Consider the following 23,459-nt stretch of genomic DNA (forward strand, 5'->3'; position numbering starts at 1 on the left):
TCGTAAGAAGATAAATGCCATCAAGGATTCATATGAGAATAACATACCATTTCCCAATGATGCTGTAATGGAGTAGGAAGACAATATTTCTAGATTGACTGAAGTGCTGGAGAAGGCGGATTTATAAGTTTTGAAAGATGCAGAGGAGCAAAAATCTTACTTTGCTGATTTTCTTTGATTTCCTTTCCATGATCTCTTGAACTTCCGAACTTCTGAGAGATGTGAGGTTTTCGATGCCGATTTTAGGTTGTAAAATGCTCTTTTTTTTTTTTGCTTTAATAGATAATTTGCTACTTATGCCTTACGATTTAGGTCCAAGAGCAAAGCCAAGAGAGAATCAAAGGAAATTGCATTTAGAGGAAAAGGATTCTCTTGCCTCTCTTGAGTCCATTCCTTCTCGTCATGGTCACCCTGAATGATTGGGGAAAAAATGGAGGTACTGATCACGTGGATGTCCTAAGGAACCCTAGAACCATATCAACATATGAACTTACTGCAGAGGACTTGTGAGGAAGTTCTCAACCATAGGAAGAAGATAAATAAATAACGTAGAAGAAGTAGTTTAAGAAAAAAGAGGTAAAGAAAAAAGAAAGTGGACGACATGGTTGTGCTCATGTTCACCCAATACCTCCAGAAACCGAGAAACATGTTCTCGAGCATTGCATGTTCCATCATAAAGGGTGGACGTTGGAGAGGTATAACCTTTTGGCAGAGGAATCCTTTGTGTAGCAGCATGGTATGGAGGTTGGTGACGATGGACATAAGACGTCTTATCTTTTCCAAGGTCCTCCAAGAGGTGTTCTAGGTCTTCACGAGTGATGAAATTGGATGGTTCTTTCGCCGGTGGGTTGTCTGCAGCCTTGTAAACTTCATCATCATCTACTATATGAATTGGAGTGACTTCAGGATCAACCGCCGAAGATGTTTCTTTAGCTTTTCCCTTCTCCTGAGTTTTCTCTGACATCTTGTCTGTAAGAGTCTTGAGATAATTTAATAACTCCTTCTGAGTGCCAGCCATGTCAATCTGATTCTTGGAAAGAGTCTCTTGCACCTTCATGAGATCACCTATAGTAGTTGGATTTTCTCTGATTTCTTCGGGAGATCGGCCGAAGAGAGGATTGCTTCCGATGTTGGCTTGAGGAGGAGTGGTACCGCTAGTTCCGTTGTTAGAATCGGGAGTATTTTCTGGAGTACCACCAGTATTGTTGCTAGTGCTAGCATTGTTTGGGTTAGGGTTTGTAACTGAACCTGACCTAAGATCAACCATTTTGTGAAAGTTGAGATTGCAACCGAGAGATTAATCTCCCACTGTGGTCGCCAATATGTAGATGGGGAAAAACGATTTGCTGGTTTTTAAAGAATTGAGGAGACGACCGTGCGGAGGAGACTTCTTGAACCGAGCAAACTGCTTAACCTCACACAGATGCACTGCAAAGGGAGTGCTTGAATTCGAGAGGTCAATCTGTAAGACTCCGGTCTAAACCAAGACAATGGCCGTTCCAAAGTCAATTCGGTCACAAGAAAGGATGGGTCGATCTGTAGGAGGGAAGCTGAGAAATGTATGGGATCAATGGTGATCAAGGATTGTGAATGTATTTAAGATTTCCGCAAGTTTTCTGTGAACTTTTGAGTTCGAATAAATTCTGGTTGATTGATCGAATTCTTGAGAGTGATTGCTCGGATTAGAATTTTTCTCTTGTTTCAATCATGGGTTCAGAGACTTATTTATATTGCAAGAAGTAGTAAACACATTGATCCCAGTAAGTGTGATGGTTGCTAAAGTCGAGGAGTTGGAAAGTGGAAATCGTGTTAAAATCAGTTACTCATCGTGCAGAGACTTGGTTGATTGTCCACCCATTACTTCGTTAACTCCTTCAACTGCTTGCACGACTTAGCCACATTCTCATCATGGATGAACACACGTGCCTTAGGCCGCCAGACCAAAACCCTAGTTAATATCCCCCATGTGACAGGATTGATGTCTCGTGATTGTGGAGTCTGCAAGGCACATGTGTATTTAGTTAGTCAGTTGTTGACTTGATGAGACGATGAGTTTTTGTATTGCTGAGTTGAACATGATTTACAAATGTTCTAGGACTCATGAATTGAACATGTCTGTTGAGACAGAGGTACAATTGTCGAATGAATGTTGATGGTTAAAGTGAGCAAATATTGCTCATTCGATGAACTGTTGAATATTGATAGTTGAACCAATATTTCTAGTCTGAGTAAATATTGCTCGTCTGAGCAAATTTTTCTCATTTGATGAATTATTCGGTAGGGGACCAAATAAAATATTAATTTAAGATACTGGCAACTGGACCGAGTATAACTATTAAAGTGTTGATACGGGATCAACATAAAATTATTAGTGTTTGAATCAGGAATTATGAACCTTGGATTCGAAACCCTAATTTTGATCAATTTCTGATCAATTGCTGATCAATTGATCAATTTCTGATCAATTGCTGATCATTTATTGAAAATCAACCACAGAGTGAAGGAGGGACCGGATACATGGGATGATGGGCCAATCATGTAGCGCCCAGATTCTCGAGCGGGAAAATGCCAAAGTCTCTTAAAGACAAGTTGGTGAAAAGATGATTAAATGCCGGTTTAATCATTTATTAAACGTTAGGAAATAAAACCTAATTATGAAGAAATGAGGGACTGACCAAGGGGTCATGGAACCGACCCTGGTTGGTCATGGGACCGACTGACGATCGTTTGATGAATTCCAAGTTGTCTTGAAGAGTTTAAACCTAATGCGAACAAATTAGGTCAAATGATGAAAATGTGTGGGACCAGCCTCTTGCAAGCCAAAGGGCCAACCTTGGTCGGTCAAGGTAATATGCTCATGTCACCATAGTGTCCGTGCCGGAATCCTAAGAAATTTGATATTTTCTGATGCACGTTTGAGAAACATATGAGAAAATATAAAGAAATCAGGGTTTAGCTCAAACTGAGGAACTTCATAAGATGAAGGAAATAATAATAATAAAATAAGTAATTACAAGTTGTGGGACCGACCATGGGTAAGGCATGGCCGGTCGACTAATGAGCCCGGTCCTATGACACCTTTCCTAATTGTATATTATTTTCATGATGTGAAAGAAGTATCATGAAATTAAGGAGTTTGTTGAAACGAATGAGTTTCCTTAAAATGAAGGAGTTTCCATGAGATGAAGGAAATAATAATAATAACAATAACAACAATAAAATAAGGGGTCACAAGGTGTGGGACCGGCCATGGCTATGGCATGGTCGGCCGGCTAGTGGCTCGGTCCCGCGACACCTTTCCTAATTTTATATTAATTCCTTGATGTGAAGGAAATATTATGAAACTGAGGAGTTTCATAAGATGAAGGAAATAATAATAAAAAATAATAAGGAATTACAAGGTGTGGGAGCGGCCAAAGCTAGGGCATGTCCGACCGGCTAGTAAACCCGGTCCCGTGACACCTTTTCTAATTTTATATTATTTCCTTGATATGAAGGAAACACCATGCAACTGAGGAGTTTCCTTAAAACGAAGGAGTTTGTTCAAACAAAGAAATTTTCATGATATCAAGGAAAATAATAAAATAAGATAAAATATGGGAAGAGGCGTGGATCCGGCCACAGCGGCATGCTCTGAGAGACAGTATACTCAGTCAGAGGTTCTTGTGGCATGAGTTGTCATGCTTTAATGAGAGACATAAGTCTCAATATTCATCTAACTATTGGATCAGGAGTATGTAAGGTTACGATTTTAACCCTTGCCAAAAATCCACCATCAACAATAGCTATATAGACTTTTACATTATACACATTTGATATTTCGAGTCGAATTTATCTCGTTTATTTATTTCTCGAAATACGCTAAAGTCATCATCTACTTGACAAGTTTAGTTGTAGACAATTCATTTGTTGGAAACTAAATATTAAGTCAATATGATCATGTGATAATTACCTTGAACATCTTACATGGTTTATGTGAGACAGTCATTTGATGTTAACTTGGAAAGCTTCGTATTGATCGATTAATCACTTGAAAATTACTTAAAGCTTGTTGTATGTGTAATATTACCATTATTGTCTTCTAAGGATGTTTCGATGATTAAATGAGAGTTTAGAACGACTACCAATTCCTGGATATATCACAGTATGTATACTTTGTATGTGCACTGTGTAGCTCTAGTTCAGGTCCAGAGCTGTTGTTCCCGTACTTTGTTTGTGAACGACTACACAAGGCTAAGTCCGGAGCTGTTGTTCGCGTATTATGTTTGCAAACGGCACGGCAAGGCCAAAGTCCAGAACTGTTGTTCGCTTACTCTGTTTGTGAACACAGTGATAAGGTTCTAAAATCGGTAAGTATGAAATACATACTCATGAACTCAAGTTTGTTTGCGAACTAAAATCCTTGGAACTTTAATGTATTAAGGTATGTGAGATTGTTTTATAAACTGTGGCATTATGTTCGTAAATTGGTTCTTGTATAAGTACTCTGTACAATTACAAACCAAACTGATTTTGTTTCAAATGGTCATATATATTTCTATGAGATTATTAACATTTGAACAAATCTTTTGAAACACATTTAGATTCATTTGATTATCTATCATGATTGATTGATCGTAATATTTGATCTAGAAGTGTTAGATGAATGTGGATAAATTATAAATGTTAATATGGATAACTTCAGTTAACTACTATTGAGCCAACAAGGTATACACATTTGGGTACGGTTCATCCATATCCAAATATAAGTATATCAGGCTAATACCATCTAACGGTAAAGATTGATTGCTTAATTTCTAAGCAAACTTAGCTTGAATTTTAAATCAGGAGTTCATCTAACGGTGAATATCAATTTCTTTATTACTAAGCTATATTAGCTTTGATCATAAGCAACCCTGATTTGAAAGACTATATAAGGGAGAACTCTTACATCTGAGAAACCTAATCCCGACACTACCGTGTGTCATAGTTGCAAACTAGAGTCGATTCTCCTTTAACCTAGGTTTTCCAAAACCATTATTAGGTTAACGACTTGAAGACTTCATTTGGGATTCGTGAAGCCAGATCCAACTATTTTCTCTGTATTTGCGTATTCTGATCTTACTTGTTCTATATATTGAGTTTTATCTTCTCTAAGATTTACTTTAGATTTATCTCTGATAGGTAAGATATAAAAAGTAATCACAACAGTTCTTTATCTCAGACTCTTGTGATTCCGCAATAACTTCTTCTGTTAATCAGTTACGTTATTGTGAGGTGACTAATATTTTTAGGCTGCTCTTCGGGAGTATAAGACCTGATTATTAGTTGAGTTTCCTGTTCACATTGATTTATCTAGAGACGGAAACAAAACCAGAATACAAATAATTGTGGGAGACAGATTTTTTTATATATCTTCGAATTTGGTTCGTAACAACTCTTAGGTATGGGTGAGATCAGCTAAGAGAATCACATGCGCAGAACTGCTGGGATTCAAGAGGCGTAAGGAACGCGACTGTACCTTAATCGATGTGAGACTTGGTTAGGGCTCAACAACATTCCAGGCCGACGTTAACTTGTACTAGGCTAGAGTCCGTAACAGCCTAATACAGTGTGGTGTTCAAAGTTGGACTAGGTCCCGGGGTTTTTCTGCATTTTCGGTTTCCTCGTTAACAAAATTTATGGTGCTTGTGTTATTTCTTTTCCGCATTATATTTGTTTATATAATTGAAATATCACAGGTTGTGCGCAGTTCAATCACAGTTGATACATACAACGTTGTTTGTTTGGTAGAACTTGATTGACACTTGGACATTGGTCTTTGGTACCGTCCAAGTTATTATCATATCAATCAGTCTCATGGATTTCTATCTTACTGATTGGATTGAGGAAGAGATAAATCTATTTGATAACTTTCTTGATTGAGTCTCACTTTTAAGTTGGTGCTCTCGAAATTATATTGGAGTTTAGTCCATACAGATTGTGGAACGAAATGTTGGGTGTGGTTGTTATACCCCCGCGATTTCAATTGGTATCAGAGCAGGCAAATACTCTAAGACCTCATAATTCTGTGTTTGTAGCAATCTGACTCTGACTCTACGGACAGAAGTGTTATCTCTATAAACGTACCATCAATCTTTGATGGATCAAATTACTTATGATGGAAAATTGTTGTACGTGCTTTTCTTTAAGCGCGTGATTTTCAACCATGGGTTCGTGTTGTAAATGACTATGATCCTCCAATGGTTATAGTAGACGGTGTAACCGTTTCAAAGGATATTGGTAGTTATAACGAGGTCGATATTAGTGCTGCAAAGTAAAATTCTGACGGAATAAATGTTATCATCCATGCCATTACCCCAGATCTTCAGCACCATGTGACTACGTGCACTCGGTCTAAAGATGCTTGAGATATCTTAGAAACTGTATTTGAAGGGATTACCTCTGAGAAAGAAGCTAGGCTTCAAAACCTAAATTCTGATTGGGAAAAACTTCGTATGGATGATGAAGATTCATTTAATGAGTTTAATCACAAAGTGTATGAAATTGTTAATGCATCTTTTGCGTTGGGTAAGACTATTCCTGAAAAGGATATTATGATGAAATTTCTCAGATTTCTACCAGCTAGATACGATTCTAAGAAATATGCCATCGTTGAGGGAAATAACCTTGAAACACTTTCCAGAAACTCACTTATTGGAAAGTTAAAAAATGCTTGATAATGATCAGAATACAGTCAGAACATCTGGGTTCAATGCTGTGACCAATATTACAAGTGAATCTTCAAACTTTTCGTGGGATGATGAATGTTGCACTGATTATGATGATCAAAATTGGTCTTTGATTACGCAACAGATCAAAGATATTGTGAAGAGAAGCAAAAGATATGAGAAATGGTATTCTCTCTTTGAGGCTTCAGATTATTTACCACAAGAAGTAAGATCTGGCCAGTTTGTCAATAATACGTATACTTCCGAAGTTTGCATAGAAAATTCTGCTCTCTCTGCAGAAACTTCTATTAACTCAAATTCTGATTCAGCATACGAGTCTGACACTGGGATTTTGGAATTCTTGGATAAATGCGAAGAAATTCGCCGAGAAAATCTTCAACTAAAGTTGGAGAAACTTGAACCATCACTTCAGGTGAAGAATTTTGAGGTTGATAAACTTCATGATGATCTCACCAAAACCCTATCTCTAAAGGAAAAAGAGATTGATACGCTTAAGTGTGACTTGCAAAGGATGTCTGGAAGCACTGACAAGATATCAATTATGTTGTTTGGTCAGAAGTCCTTTGGAAACACAAATGGTATTGGGTTCAAGAGCAAGACTGTAATCACAAAAAAAAATTTTGTCCCAGCAGGCTCTGAAAAGGTGGATGTAGAGTGCTGTGATAAACATGAGGCCAATCTCCAAAACAATAATTCCTCTCTGAATTGATTATTTTGCGGAAATGCAAATTATGTTCAAAGTAAGTGTTCGAAATTCAAGAAAAACAACAAAAGAATTACCAAGCTTCAGAATGACATGCAAAGGATGAATTTAGCCTTCAGTAACCAACAAAGAACCTCAAAATCCAAGAAGAAGTCTTGAAGAACCAGAGCTTGAAGAGGTAAGAAGCATGTTTATACAATAAAACTTGGTATGTCACCCTGTAACACAATAAGTGAGCATTCTGCTCACTCTATTTCTACCTGATTGTAGTGATAGTTGTATCCTCATTATTAACTGAAGAATATGAGGATTGCATCAAGGTTGCTCAAGTCTTGTATATTATTTTTCAATTTTATCTTGAAATTCCTTTAAGTATTCTCATAAATGGATAATAAGTTAGATGTGTTTGGTGAATTTTCTCCAAATATTCAAAATCATACACAAACTTGTGTATCACCCTTATTATCATACACATCGTTTCTAGTTTACAAAAGACTTGATGTGTGTATCAACATCTCTTATGCTCCAAACTCTGTTTTTGAGATAAGAATAATCCCTTGCTTATGTTGATCATGAGAAATTTATATAAGGACATGTAAGATAAGTTTTGCAGAATGAATTATATATTATCAAAAACAGGTAATGGATCACGGACCGTGAAGACCTTTTCAAGGTTCCTATACGAAAAACGTCTTTAGGGTTTTACTATATCCCGCGTTCTATTTTCATTTCCTTCTTCTTGTGAAAAATGTCTTTCACCCTTTATTTCCTGAAAGATAAATAATAATGGCTCATGTAACCATAGGTACCACACAAAGGGATGCAGTAGAAGCGGATAACGTGTATCTTTGTGAAGGAATCAAATCTTCAAGAAAAGAAGAAGGATAAGTCTTCAAATGATGAATAAGATTCTCCCTCTAACTACCTCTTGTCTGTTTGTCACCATGTAATAACTTTATGGCTGCCTTGAAGAATTTTATCAGTCAAAGAAATGATTTGAAATCTCGAATCATTTTATCCTTGGAAAGGATAACTCACTATGAACAAATGTTGTCTCTGACTAAGAACACCTTGTGTGAACTTAAAAGAGAGCTTAGTGAGTTAACTGACATCTCTGAAGATTTAGAAGAATTTAATGATCCCATCATCAATGAATTCTTCAATAATGAAAAGGAATTCTCTGTAGATGCCTTGCGAAATCTCTACAATGTCTAGGAAACTTCTTATGAGAATTTATTCTTATGTTTAAGAAGGATCACTGGGGTTTGGTATAACAATTATTGTGATTACTGATGCGTGTCTTAACCACAACAAATTAATTAATATTTTTGTCACTAATTAACAAGTAATATAGCGATAGTAAGGATCGTTCCCACGAGGAGCAAGAGGTTTTAGTTGTCTTATAATGTCACAAAAAAAGGGGGGGGGGTTTAGATTTTATAAAGTAAAAGAAATAAACAAAGCAATTAAAAGTGTATGTTGAAATCAATAAGAGAGACAAGATCAAGGAATCCTTCTTCGTTGCAAAACAATGATTCAAGTTATGTTTTTCATCCACATGTTATTAGTCATAGATTATCACCAACCGTAGGATAGCAGGTTCGCTTAGCTAACCCCAAAACTCCTTATTTCACTGAGTAACAGGTCCGCTTAGTTATCAGATTCTATTCAAAATAACCACCTTGAGGTTCGCTTACAAGATGTAATTCCAAGAACGCATTAAGATTTATGAATTTAGGTTTAGTACTAGTAGTGAAACTTGGTTCGCTTGGTCCACTTTCTAGCGTTGTTTTCACACACAATTACTCAACGGAATCCCTCCGCAAGGTCTCGTGTTTGCTACTTGTGTAAAGAGTCAAGAAACGATTACTTATCCCCTAACTTTCACTAGCTTTAGATCAAATTAACAAATCAATTTAGCGTGCACTCTAAACAATCTATCAATAAACCATGAATGTATAAACATTCCTATTAGTAAAAACAAAGGATAATCATGTGAAAAACTTCAAGGTAGATTTAAAACAAAACTCAAAACATGTCAAGAACTAGGAATTCATCCCCAATCAATAATAAAATTAGCTACTCATGTTAAGGAGTTCACACAAAGAATAAAGAAAAGAGAAGTGTTGTGTGTGTAGAGCTGTGTGTAAAAGTTGTGTAGAGAACTTCTCTATTTATAGGCTTCAATTTCCTAGCAATCCTCTTAGGAATAAAATCCTCATTCCATAATAACACCACTTTCCCTTTGTAGCTCAACTTCCAAATCCAAGTCTTTCTCAAATCTTCCATCTTCTCTTTCCAAATCCAAGCCCAATTCTTCAAACCCATGAGTCTAGATGAGTCTAGAAAATTCTTCATTAATTGAGTCGCCGGAACTTCAATGGTACCACCGGAATACGACACCGGAAAGCTCCCTGCCGGTCGCTGGAATCTTTATTGCCGCTAACAGAATATTCCGTCCGGTACCGTTATATTTAACTGTCAATCTAACGGTCTTCTGTTAGTCAGCTGGGTCAAGGAAGGGAGTTAGCCGAGTCAGCTCAATCTTACTGGCTCTGAATTGTGTTCGCCTCTGAAATGACTAGTTTGCCCTTGTCGCTCAATTTGGATGATTTCTTCTTCTTTTCTTCCGCATGACTCCAAAGTAGCTATAAAACTCAAAACACACGTAAAATACATAATTTACAAGAAAAATAGCAGAGAAAGCATGAACAATAGATAATAAATAGGATGTATTCCACACCCTATCAATTGCACATTTCTATTTCCAACGTTTTTCATCTTGTAATATTATTAGATTTATTTATTTAAATTCTAAGTTATTTGGAAGATAATCTTGCAGTATTTAATCTTATTGATTTTATATATTGTAAATATCTTATGAGATATATATGTGTTTACATTTATTAACTGTGCTTATCTCATATGTGCTCAAAAGTTAAGTCTATTATGTCTTTATGCAAATATTGATAAAAGATAAAATGAACTTTTTGAGAAAATTCCGCAGTATTGATTTTTCTCTGATCCACTATTATGTGAAAGTATTGTAGGATCCGTAAGTTTTCTTATGTTGAGTGTTTCCGATTAAATTAATCAATAAGATCTCATTGTGATTAATTTATTCGAGTTTACTGGATACAAATCCATGTGAATTGTTAATGTCCAAAGAAATCCTTCTTTTCTCGTAAAATTAAGGTCACTCATGTTGCTCTCTTGGGAATGACATCAAATGGGGGAGAGTTCTTAAGTCAACTTTTTCTTAATTTCCATATCTTTGTGGGAAGAGCGGTTGTGGAATTTGAAGGGGTTAACTTGTATCTTAATAAACTCCTTGATGAAAACATTAAGTTTCGATTATGTGAAATCATTGAAACAAAGTTGGTATGTTCTCTTTAGTATTATCTTTTGAGAATTCATTATGATCCCATAGTTTTCATACCTTTTCCAATTTATATTGACAAAAAGGGAGAGAATTATTTAGTAGTTCACACTATATACATATAGTTTATGGATAACTATGTAATGGGGGAGTGGTTTTCATTATAAGATGGAAGTATTGACTAAGAGGGAGTGATACATATCACCATAGTATTATTTCAAAGTTGTGATGCAATTGGAATTTGATTCTATATAACAATACTATGACAGTGGATAACAATGTTTGAGAACTTTCGTTTTCATATTGTTATTACTACGGATCTTCAACAACAATGATGCTGAGCTGAACACATTTAGAATCGATGGAGAACTTTAAGTAAATAAGTATTCAAGGAAGTTAAAGATCCAAGGAAATCAAGCATGATGGATCAGAAGCTACAAAGTTTATTTATTTTGTAATCCATATGTATTGATAGTTTTGTCACTAAAATTGACAAAAGGGGAGGTTGTTAGACCACTGCTCGGTCAAACTCGCAAGCGTGTAGTTGAGCATTAGACTTCACGGCGTTCACCAATTGAAGACGAAGATCTTCTGAAGAGCTTGGAGGAACTTCATCAACAAAAGGTATGTGGAGAATAAAACTTATCTATCACTCAAAAGTCTATTCTATTTTATCTTCTAGTGAGACTAAGTGGTATAGCTATATAGACTTTTACATTATACACATTTGATATTTCGAGCCGAGTTTATCTCGTTTATCTATTTCTCGAAATACGTGCTGGAAGCTTTTAGCTTTAGCTAAATTTCATCATCTACTTGACGAGTTTAGTGTAGATAATCCATTTGTTGGAAAATAATCTTAAGTCAAGTTGATCATGTGAAAATTACCTTGAACATCTTATATGATTTGTGTGAGACAGTCATTTGATGTTAACTTGGGAAGTTTCGTATTGATCTGTAAGGACCCTCAAGCTCGTCAACGCTATTAGACTAGTCAAGAGACGTTTTAGCCGCTAATAACTCGATTAGTTTAACACGAACAGTAATTAATAGGAATTAATCTAAAAACGATCTAGATACAAAACTAGCACCGTTGGATAGATCCCGAAAAGTTGCGAAGAATGGACTACTCGAACATGTCAATTGAGTATCGTACGAAGAAGATATCATCGAAATTGTGAGAAGGAAAAAATAGACATTTTGCAGCTTAACCGACCTGGGATTCCCTTATCCAGATGAGTGTGTGGTTTAGCAAATCTCCTTGGTCTTATCTACCCAATCTAGAAGATAAAATCGTCTTCATCTTTCTTCTTCTTTCATTTTCTATTTTTATTTCCTTTTTTCTTCTTCTCTTTTCTCTTCTTCTCCTGTTCTTCCTTATCTGGCGAATTCGAGAGATCAAATGGAAGTTTTGTTATCCGTAAGAGGTAGAGAAGAACTTGGAGTAGTAGTAGTGATAATGATGATGTTGTTATCTGTTGTTGATTCAGATTTGAAGAATATAATGAATCATTAATTAGAGTTTCAGTTGAGGCTCAAAGCAGAATTAGAAGATGAAGACGACGGTTTAGAGGATTGAACTAAGTTGGGTTTATCACGAATTGAAATATAAGGTTTAAGAGTGATTCGAATTTGATATTATGGTTTCTGAGTTTGATTCAGAGATGAATTTGGTTATGAGAATTCGATTAAGGATGAACAATAAGAATTTAGAAGACGGGTTTACTCTTATTTGGTGTTTGATGGAAGTTACGAAGTTGTCCTGTGAAGCTTCAAAGAATTAGGGTTTTCTGCTGTTTTGAGATTTAAATGTTAATGAACCAAGATAAATTAGAAGAGGCTGTTAATTGGATAAGTCTCTATGTTGCTTAATTTCAGTGTTTGAAGTTTAATTTTGGTTCCTTAGGAATTTAGACATATGTTCTTCCCCAATATAGAAATCAGGGTTAGTGGAATTTAATCGAACTATTTGTTGAATTGTGTTTGAGAAGGTGAATTTCATATTGTAATGAAGATGTTAAATGTTTGTGGTGTGTGTATGGAACTGGATGAGGAACTATATTACAGCAAACTGATGGTGGATGCAGTGAAAGCTATAATAGAGGTGGACGTATAATTCTTACAAAGTTAGTGCAGGGGTTGCCTAATTCACTAATGGGAACTGAGGAGGAAATTGTAATTGTGAAGGTGGTTGTGATTGTTGTGTTTTTAATGGAAGTTGAAGTGTAGATCATGTTTGAGATGTGAAATGGTGGTGGTGTTTTTTTGGTGGTGACAGTTAATGTAAGTTGCAGTTGAAATGAGAATAAAATGGGATCCTGGCAATGGTGTGTCGAGATGAGGTGTGAGTTACTAGTTTTGATATTGCAATTGAATTGGTAGAGATTCAGTTGATATGGCAGTGCTACTTAAGTTGAGTTTAGATGAAGACATGCTCAGAATGGAGCTGAAGTTATTGTGGTGATGGTAGTTTATGAACTGCAGTTGTAGTTTTAGTGGAAGCTGGATGTTGCAGGGAAGAGTTAAAAGTTATGACTAAAGAAATTTAATGAGTTGTTATGTGGATATGTTGTAGGGGATGAAGGTTAGATGAGGGTGGTTAGTTGAACCTCTCTAGTGAAAGATTGTAACTACATTGATGATTGTAGGAATAGCTTATAGCTACATTAGAGGCTTGCTACTGCAATTCCAGGTAGGCTTAAATTGCAGTTGTATTTGTGTATTAATCTTGAAGTTTGTTTTGAATGAATGAAATGTATAATGATTGTATAAACTTAGGTTCTTGGGTATTAGGCTTGTTAGACATCCCAGTCAGATTATCTGACTGTTTTTATACCTAGCTGACTCAGGGTATCTAATTGAGTTGATCCGATTTGACTCAGTGGACCAGTCTCGACTCAGTTGACCGAGTTAGACTTGACCATTTGACCATGGACTTTGACTTGACGTGGACTGTTAGTTGACTTCCTCTGACCAAACGTTGACCATTAGTGACCAGATAGACCAGGCCTTGTGTATGGGCCTTTTTTAGTGGACTTGGGATTAGACCTAGTATTCATATTTTGATGAATTGGACCACTTATGGTCCAAATTAACCTTTGCTTCTTCTACAAATTTGTAGACATTCATAAGACTTAGCTAATAGACTATAGAACCAACCTAATGGAATTAGTAAATCTTAGATATGCAAGAGATGGATAATGAAGATGTGTTAAACCACAAATAGGCTTAGAAACATTAGATAGACTTGTATGAGACTTTTGGATAGATTCTTAGTTTTCTTATGTGATTAACAGTTAGTCTATATTAACAACGATCGATTCAAGGACGAACCAGCGGATCGTGGATCTCGAGGTAGGCGTGGCTTGTCATCAAAAGAGGTGGGAATACTTTAACTCTTTTGAAACCATTGTTGTTTTCCTTTACTAAAGTTTATGTTTAACAAATTCATGCATTATCTGATTGTGCATTGTTTTATTTAAATTTCGAAAGTTTATAGAATACGCTCCTTCATTTTGGTGTGTAAGGAATTGGTCGACACCAACATTGATGTGTAAGGAATTGGTCGACATCCAATATATTTCATTGTCAATATATACAATTGGATGTGTAAGGAATTGGTCGACATCCAATAATACATTGTTTTGTCGAAGGAGTTAGTTCCATATACCATGATTGTTTGTTTCTGTATTTTGGATGCCTTTTAGTGTTTTGGGAAAAAACATGATTTGTTATTGGATGTGTAAGGAATTGGTCGACATCCAATAGACTTCATTATCAGTGTACAATATGGGATGTGTAAGGAATTGGTCGACATCCGATATATTCATTATTTTCCAAATCATTCCAATGATTACTTGAAAGTTAAATGTTATTCCTACTGGGCACTCTGTGCTCACCCTTTTCCACTTTCAGTTCAGAGACAGATCAGAGTTGCGCAGCGAAAGCCACAAGTGTTGACTCCGTTAATTAGTTAACTTCTGCTATATTTATTATGTTGTTTATTATATATCTGTAAACCAATTGACTATTGTATATGTATCATTTGAGAGAAGTTCATGTATATATATTCTGAGCGGGGTTAGTTTTGGGTTAAGTTTTGTAGCGTATTTCTTAATTGAATGTTTAAGTAAATGATTTAGATTCATAGTGCCACTTTATTTAGTTAAATATGTTGGTTTAGTTAGCTGCTAGCTTAGGTGGCGCTACAGTGTTGGTAACAGAGCTCACTATTAGATCTTATATGGGAAACAATAAAAATAGCCAGTGCCAGTTAACGAACTAGATTAGTTTAGAACTGGGTTGAGATTGTGAGATAAATCTTAATAACTAAAAGCTACCAATAATTAAAAGATTTATTTGATTGATTGATTTGCTTGTTTGGTTGTTTGTTTGTGTAATGAAGTAAAAATTGTAGGGTAGACCAATAACTTTAACTAATAAGGATTTGGGAATAATTAATTTAAAAAGTATGCACACTTACACAATTCAATACTAAAAATAGTGAGATTAGTATTATTGATAAATCTTGAAAATCGCATAGAAATTTATTGAGTACCTTGACTTATATGTAGAATCAACAGTTTATAATCACATAAATGCTAATAATATTTTCGGGATTCAGTAATTTTGTAAGAGTAGTTAGAAACCATCAATATCAATAATAAAATATTATATTAGCAATTAAAGATGATAATAATAGTGGTAATAATTTTAGCAAAGTAATGTTAGCATTTCTCAATTAGTATCATATTAAACTTAACTTAACAAAAATTTCGATAAGGTTATATGAAGAAAAAATAACGATTATGATTAAATAGCTAGGGAAAATTATCAACGCTTATGTACGGATAAATTATGTAAAATTAAACTGATGTCAAATTAGAGATATATGTGTTGCGTCTAAACTAATAATTAATATAATACTTATTAGGCGTTATATCGACTTAAGAAAGCAAGGATATAATATATAATATAAAATGACCCAACTTGTTAGTAATTTTGTATCGAAATTATTTTTTAGTCTAATAGATGATCCAGCAAATCTTTAAATGAAACAAATATACATGAAATAGTAATAATAGAATTTTGATGTAATGCAATATTAGAATTAAAAGGAAATAAATTCGTAATAGGATGTTTTACATTATTAGCAAAATCTAAAGACTATTAAGATATATTATAATTTTATGCAGAGTCAAATTTAGATCATATTAAATTACCAACGTCAATGTTTAACAAGATATACTATACGGTTCAATGTGAATAAATAAAATATATTATATCAATCTTTAGGTGAATGTAGAATGGTATTTAGAAGATTAAGACTTAATGTACCAATTGGACTATCAACTTAAAAATAATGAGAATAATGACACAGTTGTTAATAGTATCCGAGTAATTAAGCTGGTAGTAAATTTATAATAGATAATATTTGGAATTAAAATTCAATTTCATTAAAATAAATGAATAATAATAGTGAAAAAAATATATATATATAAATAAATAAATAAAAATAAATTAAGAGGACTAAATTGTTTAAAATGATGTAAACTCTTTATATATTTTATGAAGTAAATTTATCAAACTTACACCAATTACGATAAAAGTTTAGAGACTAATTAATTTTAATAAACTAATAATTAGTTAATCCAACACTGGGGACTAGAGAAAGGTTGTGTTTTCTCTGTTCGTAGGAAGGCATTGTTGGGCTTGGCCAACCTTGACAGGGCAACTGCATTCATAGAGGACCGATCATAGAAGTTTAGTATAATTATTTTAGAAACCAATAGATGACTGATCATAGAAGCTTGATATAATTCCTTAGGAGACCGATAGAAATAAATTCACTTAGAAATAAATTCGTAGGAATCTCCTTTGTATTTAGAGACAAGTATTTTATAAGATAGATATTAGTGTAAGAAACTTAGACTTCTGTATTTGATAGAACTTAACTCAGTGTAATTGAACTTAAAGCTACAAATTTTAGATTTTAGTTATAGAGCCATATAGGTTTGTGCTTTGTTTATGTTGATTGCGTTTAGATAAGAAATGCGGTTATTCTATAAGGTGGGGAGTTTTTGAAGACCAAAAGAATAGTTTGATTTTCGAGGACGAAAATGATATAAGGTGGGTAGAATGTAAGGACCCTCAAGCTCGTCAACGCTATTAGACTAGTCAAGAGACGTTTTAGTCGCTAATGACTTGATTAGTTTAACACGAACAGTAATTAATATGAATTAATATAACAACGATCTAGATACGAAACTAGCACCGCTGGATAGATCCCGAAAAGTTGCGCAGAATGGACTACTCGAACATGTCAATTGAGTATCATATGAAGAAGATATCATCGAAATTGTGAGAAGGGCAAAATAGTTAATTTGCAGATTAGCCGACCTGGGATTCCCTTATCCAGCTGAGTGTTTGGTTTAGAAAATCTCCTTGGTCTTATCTACCCAATCTAGAAGATAAACTCGTCTTCATCTTCCTTCTTCTTTCATTTTCTATTTTTCTTTCCTTCTTTCTTCTTCTCTTTTCTCTTCTTCTCCTGTACTTCCTTCTCTGGCGAATTCGAGAGATCAAATGGAAGTTTTGTTATCGGTAAGAGGTAGATAAGAACTTGGAGTAGTAGTAGTGATGATGATGATGTTGTTATCTGTTGTTGATTCAGATTTGAAGAATATAATGAATCATGAATTAGGTTTTCAGTTGTGGCTCAAAGCAGAATTAGAAGATGAAGACGACGGTTTAGAGGATTGAACTAAGTTGGGTTTATCACGAATTAAAATATAAGGTTTAAGAGTGATTCGAATTTGATATTAGGGTTTCTGAGTTTGATTCAGAGATGAATTTGGTTATCAGAATTCGATTAAGGATGAACAATAAGAAGTTAGAAGACGGGTTTACTCTTATTTGGTGTTTGATGGAAGTTATGAAGTTGTCCTGTGAAGCTTCAAAGAACTAGGGTATTCTGCTGGTTTGATATTTAATTGTTAATGAACCAAGATAAATTGGAAGAGGCTGTTAATTGGGTAAGTCTCTATGTTGCTTAATTTCAGTGTTTGAAGTTTAATTTTGGTTCCTTAGGAATTCAGATTTTCATATGTTCTTCCCCAATATAGAAATCAGGGTTAGTGGAATTTAATCGAACTATTTGTTGAATTGTGTTTGAGAAGGTGAATTTCATATTGTAATGAAGATGTTAAATGTTTGTGGTGTGTGTATGGAACTGGATGAGGAACTATATTACAACAAACTGATGGTGGATACAGTGAAAGCTACAATAGTGGTGGACGTATAATTCTTACAGAGTTGGTGCAGGGGTTGCCTGATTCACTAATGGGAACTGGGGAGGAAATTGTAATTGTGAAGGTGGTTGTGATTGTTGTATTTTGAATGGAAGTTGAAGTGTAGATCATGTTTGAGATGTGAAATGGTGGTGGTGGTGTTGTTTTGGTGGTGATAGTTAATGTAAGTTGCAGGTGAAATGAGAATAAAATAGGATCCTGGCAATGGTGTGTCGAGATGAGGTGTGAGTTACTAGTTTTGATATTGCAATTGAATTGGTAGAGATTCAGTTGATATGGCAGTGCTACTTAAGTTGAGTTTAGATGAAGACATGCTCAGAATGGAGCTGAAGTTATTGTGGTGATGGTAGTTTATGAACTGCAGTTGTAGTTTTAGTGGAAGCTGGATGTTGCAGGGAAGAGTTAAAAGTTATGACTAAAGAAATTTAATGAGTTATGTGGATATGTTGTAGGGATGAAGGTTAGATGAGGGTGGTTAGTTGAACCTCTCTAGTGAAAGATTGTAACTACATTGATGATTGTAGGGAATAGCTTATAGCTACACTAGAGGCTTGCTACTGCAATTCCAGGTAGTCTTAAATTGCAGTTGTATTTGTGTACTAATCTTGAAGTTTGTTTTGAATGAATGAAATGTATAATGATTGTATAAACTTAGGTTCTTGGGTATTAGGCTTGTTAGACATCCCAGTCAGATTATCTGACTGTTTTTATACCTAGCTGACTCAGGGTATCTAATTGAGTTGATCCGATTTGACTCAGTGGACCAGTCTCGACTCAGTTGATCGAGTTAGACTTGACCATTTGACCATGGACTTTGACTTGACGTGGACTGTTGTTGACTTCCTCTGACCAAACGTTGACCATTAGTGACCAGATAGACCAGGCCTTGTGTATGGGCTTTTTTAGTGGACTTGGGATTAGACCTAGTATTCATATTTTGATGAATTGGACCACTTATGGTCCAAGTTAACGTTGCTTCTTCTACAAATTTGTAGACATTCATAAGACTTAGCTAATAGACTATAGAACCAACCTAATGGAATTAGTAAATCTTAGATATGCAAGAGATGGATAATGAAGATGTGTTAAACCACAAATAGGCTTAGAAACATTAGATAGACTTGTATGATTCTTGTATGAGCCTTTTGGCTAGATTCTTAGTTTTCTTGTGTGATTAACAGTTAGTCTATATTAACAACGATCGATTCAAGGACGAACCAGCGGATCGTGGATCTCGAGGTAGGCGTGGCTTGTCATCGATTCAAGGACGAACCAGTGGGAATACGTTAACTCTTTTGAAACCATTGTTGTTTTCTTTTACTAAAGTTTATGTTTAACAAATTCATGCATTATCTGATTGTGCATTGTTTTATTTAAATTCCGAAAGTATATAGAATACGCTCCTTCATTTTGGTGTGTAAGGAATTGGTCGACACCAACATTGATGTGTAAGGAATTGGTCGACATCAATGCATAATATTGGATGTGTAAGGAATTGGTCGACATCCAATATATTTCATTGTCAATGTATACAATTGGATGTGTAAGGAATTGGTCGACATCCAATAATACATTGTTTTGTTGAAGGAGTTAGTTCCATATACCATGATTGTTTGTTTCTGTATTTTGGATGCCTTTTAGTGTTTTGGGAAAAACATGATTTGTTATTGGATGTGTAAGGAATTGGTCGACATTCAATAGACTTCATTATCAGTGTATAATATGGGATGTGTAAGGAATTGGTCGACATCCGATATATTCATTGTTTTCCAAATCATTCCAGTGATTACTTGAAAGTTAAATGTTATTCCTACTGGGAACTCTGTGCTCACCCTTTTCCACTTTCAGTTTTCAGAGACAGATCAGAGTTGCACAGCGAAAGCCACAAGTGTTGACTCTATTAATTAGTTAACTTCTGCTATATTTATTATGTTGTTTGTTGTATCTGTAAACCAATTGAATTTTGTATATGTATCATTTGAGAGAAGTTCATGTATATATATTCTGAGCGGGGTTAGTTTTGGGTTAAGTTTTGTAGCATATTTCTTAATTGAATGTTTAAGTAAATGATTTAGATTCATAGTGCCTCTTTATTTAGTTAAATCTGTTGGTTTAGTTAGCTGCTAGCTTAGGGGGCGGTTCATGACCGATTAATCACCTGAAAATTACTTGAAGCTAGTGGTATGTGTAAGATTACTATTGTTGTCTTTTAAGGATGTTTCAATGATTATGTGAGAGTTTAGAACGACTACCAATGCCTGGATATATCACAGTATGTATACTTTGTATGTGCACTGTGTATCTCTAGTTCAGGTCCGGAACTCTTCTTTGCGAACTATGTTTGCCAACGGGTTTACCTGTGAAAAGGTCCGGAGCTTTTGTTCGCGTGCTCTGTTTGCGAATGGCACGGAAAGGCCAAAGTCCGAAACTGTTGTTTGTGTACTCTGTTTGCGAACGGCACGGCAAGGCCAAAGTCCGGAACTGTTGTTCACGTAGTCTGTTTACGAACACAGTGGTAAGGTTCTAAAATCGGTAAGTATGACATACATACTCATGAACTCAGTTTTGTTTGCGAACTCAGTTTGCTAACTAAAGTCCCTGGAACTTTAATGGAATAAGGTATGTGAACTAGTTATACAAACCATGGCATATGTTCATGAATTGGTTCTTGTATAAGTACTTTGTACAATAACAAACCAAACCGATTTTGTTTCAAATGGTTCCTATATATTTGTATGAGATAGTGAACATTTGAACAATTTTTTTGAAACACATTTAAATTCATTTGATTATCTATCATGATTTATTGATCATCATATTTGATCTAGAAGTGTTAGATGAATGTAGCTAAGTTATACGTGTTAATATGGCTAACTTCGGTTAACTATTATTGAGCCAACAAGGTATAGACGTTTGGGTACGGTTCATCCATATCTAAATATAGGTATATTTTATTTGTGTGTATCAATCTAATACCATCTAACAGTGGATATTGATTGCTTAATTTTTAAGCAAACTTAGCTTGAATCTTAAATCAGGAGTTCATCTAACAGTGAATATCAATTTCTTTGTTACTAAGCTATCTTATATTTGATTGTAAGCAACCCTGATTTGAAAGACTATATAAGGGAGAACTCTAGCATATGGGAAATCTAATCCCGACAATTCCGTGTGTCCTAGTTGCAAACTAGAGTCGATTCTCCTTTAACCTAGGTTTTACAAAACAATTATTAGGTTAACAACTTGAAGACTTCATTTTGGATTCATGAAGCCAGATCCAACTATTTTCTCCGTAGTTGCGTATTCTGGTCTTACATGTTCTATTGTATTGAGTTTTATCTTCTCTAAGATTTACTCGAGATTTATCTCCTGTGAGGTGACTAATATTCCGCAATAACTTCTTCTGTTAATCAATTCCGTTATTGTGAGGTGACTAATATTTCTAGGATGCTCTTTGGGAGTATAAGACCCGATTATTAGTTGAGTTTCCTGTTCACATTGATTTATCTAAAGACGGAAACAAAAACAGAATAGACATATCAATGGGAGACAGATTTGTTTATAAGTCTTCGGCTTTGGTCTTAGCAACTCTTAGTTGTAGGTGAGATCAGCTAAGGGAATCACGTGCACAGAGTCCTGGTGGATTCAAGAGGCGTAAGGAACGCGACGGTACGTTAAACGGTGTGATATTTGGTTAGGTCTCAACTACATTTCAGTCCTAATAGGATAGAGTCTTTAGCAGCTTAATACAGTGTGGTGTTCAAAGCTGGACTAGGTTCCGGGGTTTTTCTACATTTTCGGTTTCCTCGTTAACAAAATTTCTGGTGTATGTGTTATTTGTTTTCCGCATTATATTTGTTTATATAAATGAAATATCATAGGTTGTGCGTAGTTCAATTACAGTTGATAAATCCGACCTTGTTTGTTGGATAGAACTTGATTGACACCTGGACATTGGTCTTTGGTACCGTCCAAGTTATTCTCATATCAATCAGTCTCACGGATTTCTATCTAGTTGATTTACTGATTAGATTGAGAAAGAGATAAATCTCTTTGATATCTTTCACGATTGAGTCTCACTTTTAAGTTGGTGCTCTCGGAATTATATTGGAGTTTAGTCCATACAGACTACCGAACGAAATATTGGGTGTGGTTGTTATACCCCGCGTTTTCAGATACTACCTTACATAGAGAGACAATTCCCAACCCCAAGGTCCACTCGACCCTAAACTGAAAGTATAGTCAAATTTCAGCAAATACTCGCACCAACTGATTGCAACTTGTAAGACCTAACAAGCCCTGCAATACTGACTCAATCTTCGCTTCTAAGTAACAATTAAGGAAGCGAGAAAGTACCTATTGTCCCCAATGTTGCAAATACATTGCCACGTGCATTATTCTAACTATCAAAGTTCTTATGCCACTCCCGTAACAAAGCACGATATATATATTTTTTTGATAAGTCAAAAATTTGTATTAATAGATAACAAATTTACAAAGAAGAGTTTACAAGAAAAGAGGTCACAGCAACCCCAAAAACTTGCAAACTACTTGAATCTATAATAAGAAACATTTGGATATTCAACTGAAATTAAAAAATGAGGTCTTCCATCATAATGTAAACCTTCATCCTCATTAAGAAAACACCCTTGTTTTTCCATATATCTGTAGAGAAGTTCGCCTCCCTATAAGTACGAATAAACCTTATTGCCTCGTAATGCCTACAAACATCCATCCACCTTTGTCTAGAAAACCAAGGAAGATTAGCATTTTTAAAGGCTTCAACCACACCAAAAGAATCAAACCGAATGCAAACTCGTCTGAAACCCCATCTTATAGCCCACTCCATTCCCACAATTATACCATAGGGTTCTGCCAAGTAATTTGTAGTAACTCCAAGGCCAATAGACATTGCTCCAAGGAAGGAACAATTAGCATCTCTTGCTACCACACCAACACCCGCAACACCTGGATTACCACGCGCCACACCATCACAACAAAGTTGCACTGCATTATCTTCCGGAGGCTGCCAAAAACATTCAGTTGGTTGTAGAGTTTTGATTTTTCTGTGATGTACACGAAAATAATCAAGAATAATAACGTCTTCAGCACTGTTTCACATGTATCCCTTCAACCAAACAACATACTCTTGAATTAGCTTTAGCACTCTCTTGAAAAACAAGCTCCAGTTTGCTTTTTTATGCTCAAAAAGTGCTTTGTTGCGTACTGCCGACAGTTCAGACCTGATGACAAGATTGGCAACCAGCCAAAGATCACGCACCATCGCGCTCATTCCTTTTGCTGCTTTGACGGAAAATACAAGATTTTCATTAGCATTTAAACCAAAAACATCATTA

Source organism: Papaver somniferum, chromosome 10, assembly GCF_003573695.1.
Source record: "Papaver somniferum cultivar HN1 chromosome 10, ASM357369v1, whole genome shotgun sequence".
NCBI lineage: Eukaryota > Viridiplantae > Streptophyta > Magnoliopsida > Ranunculales > Papaveraceae > Papaver > Papaver somniferum.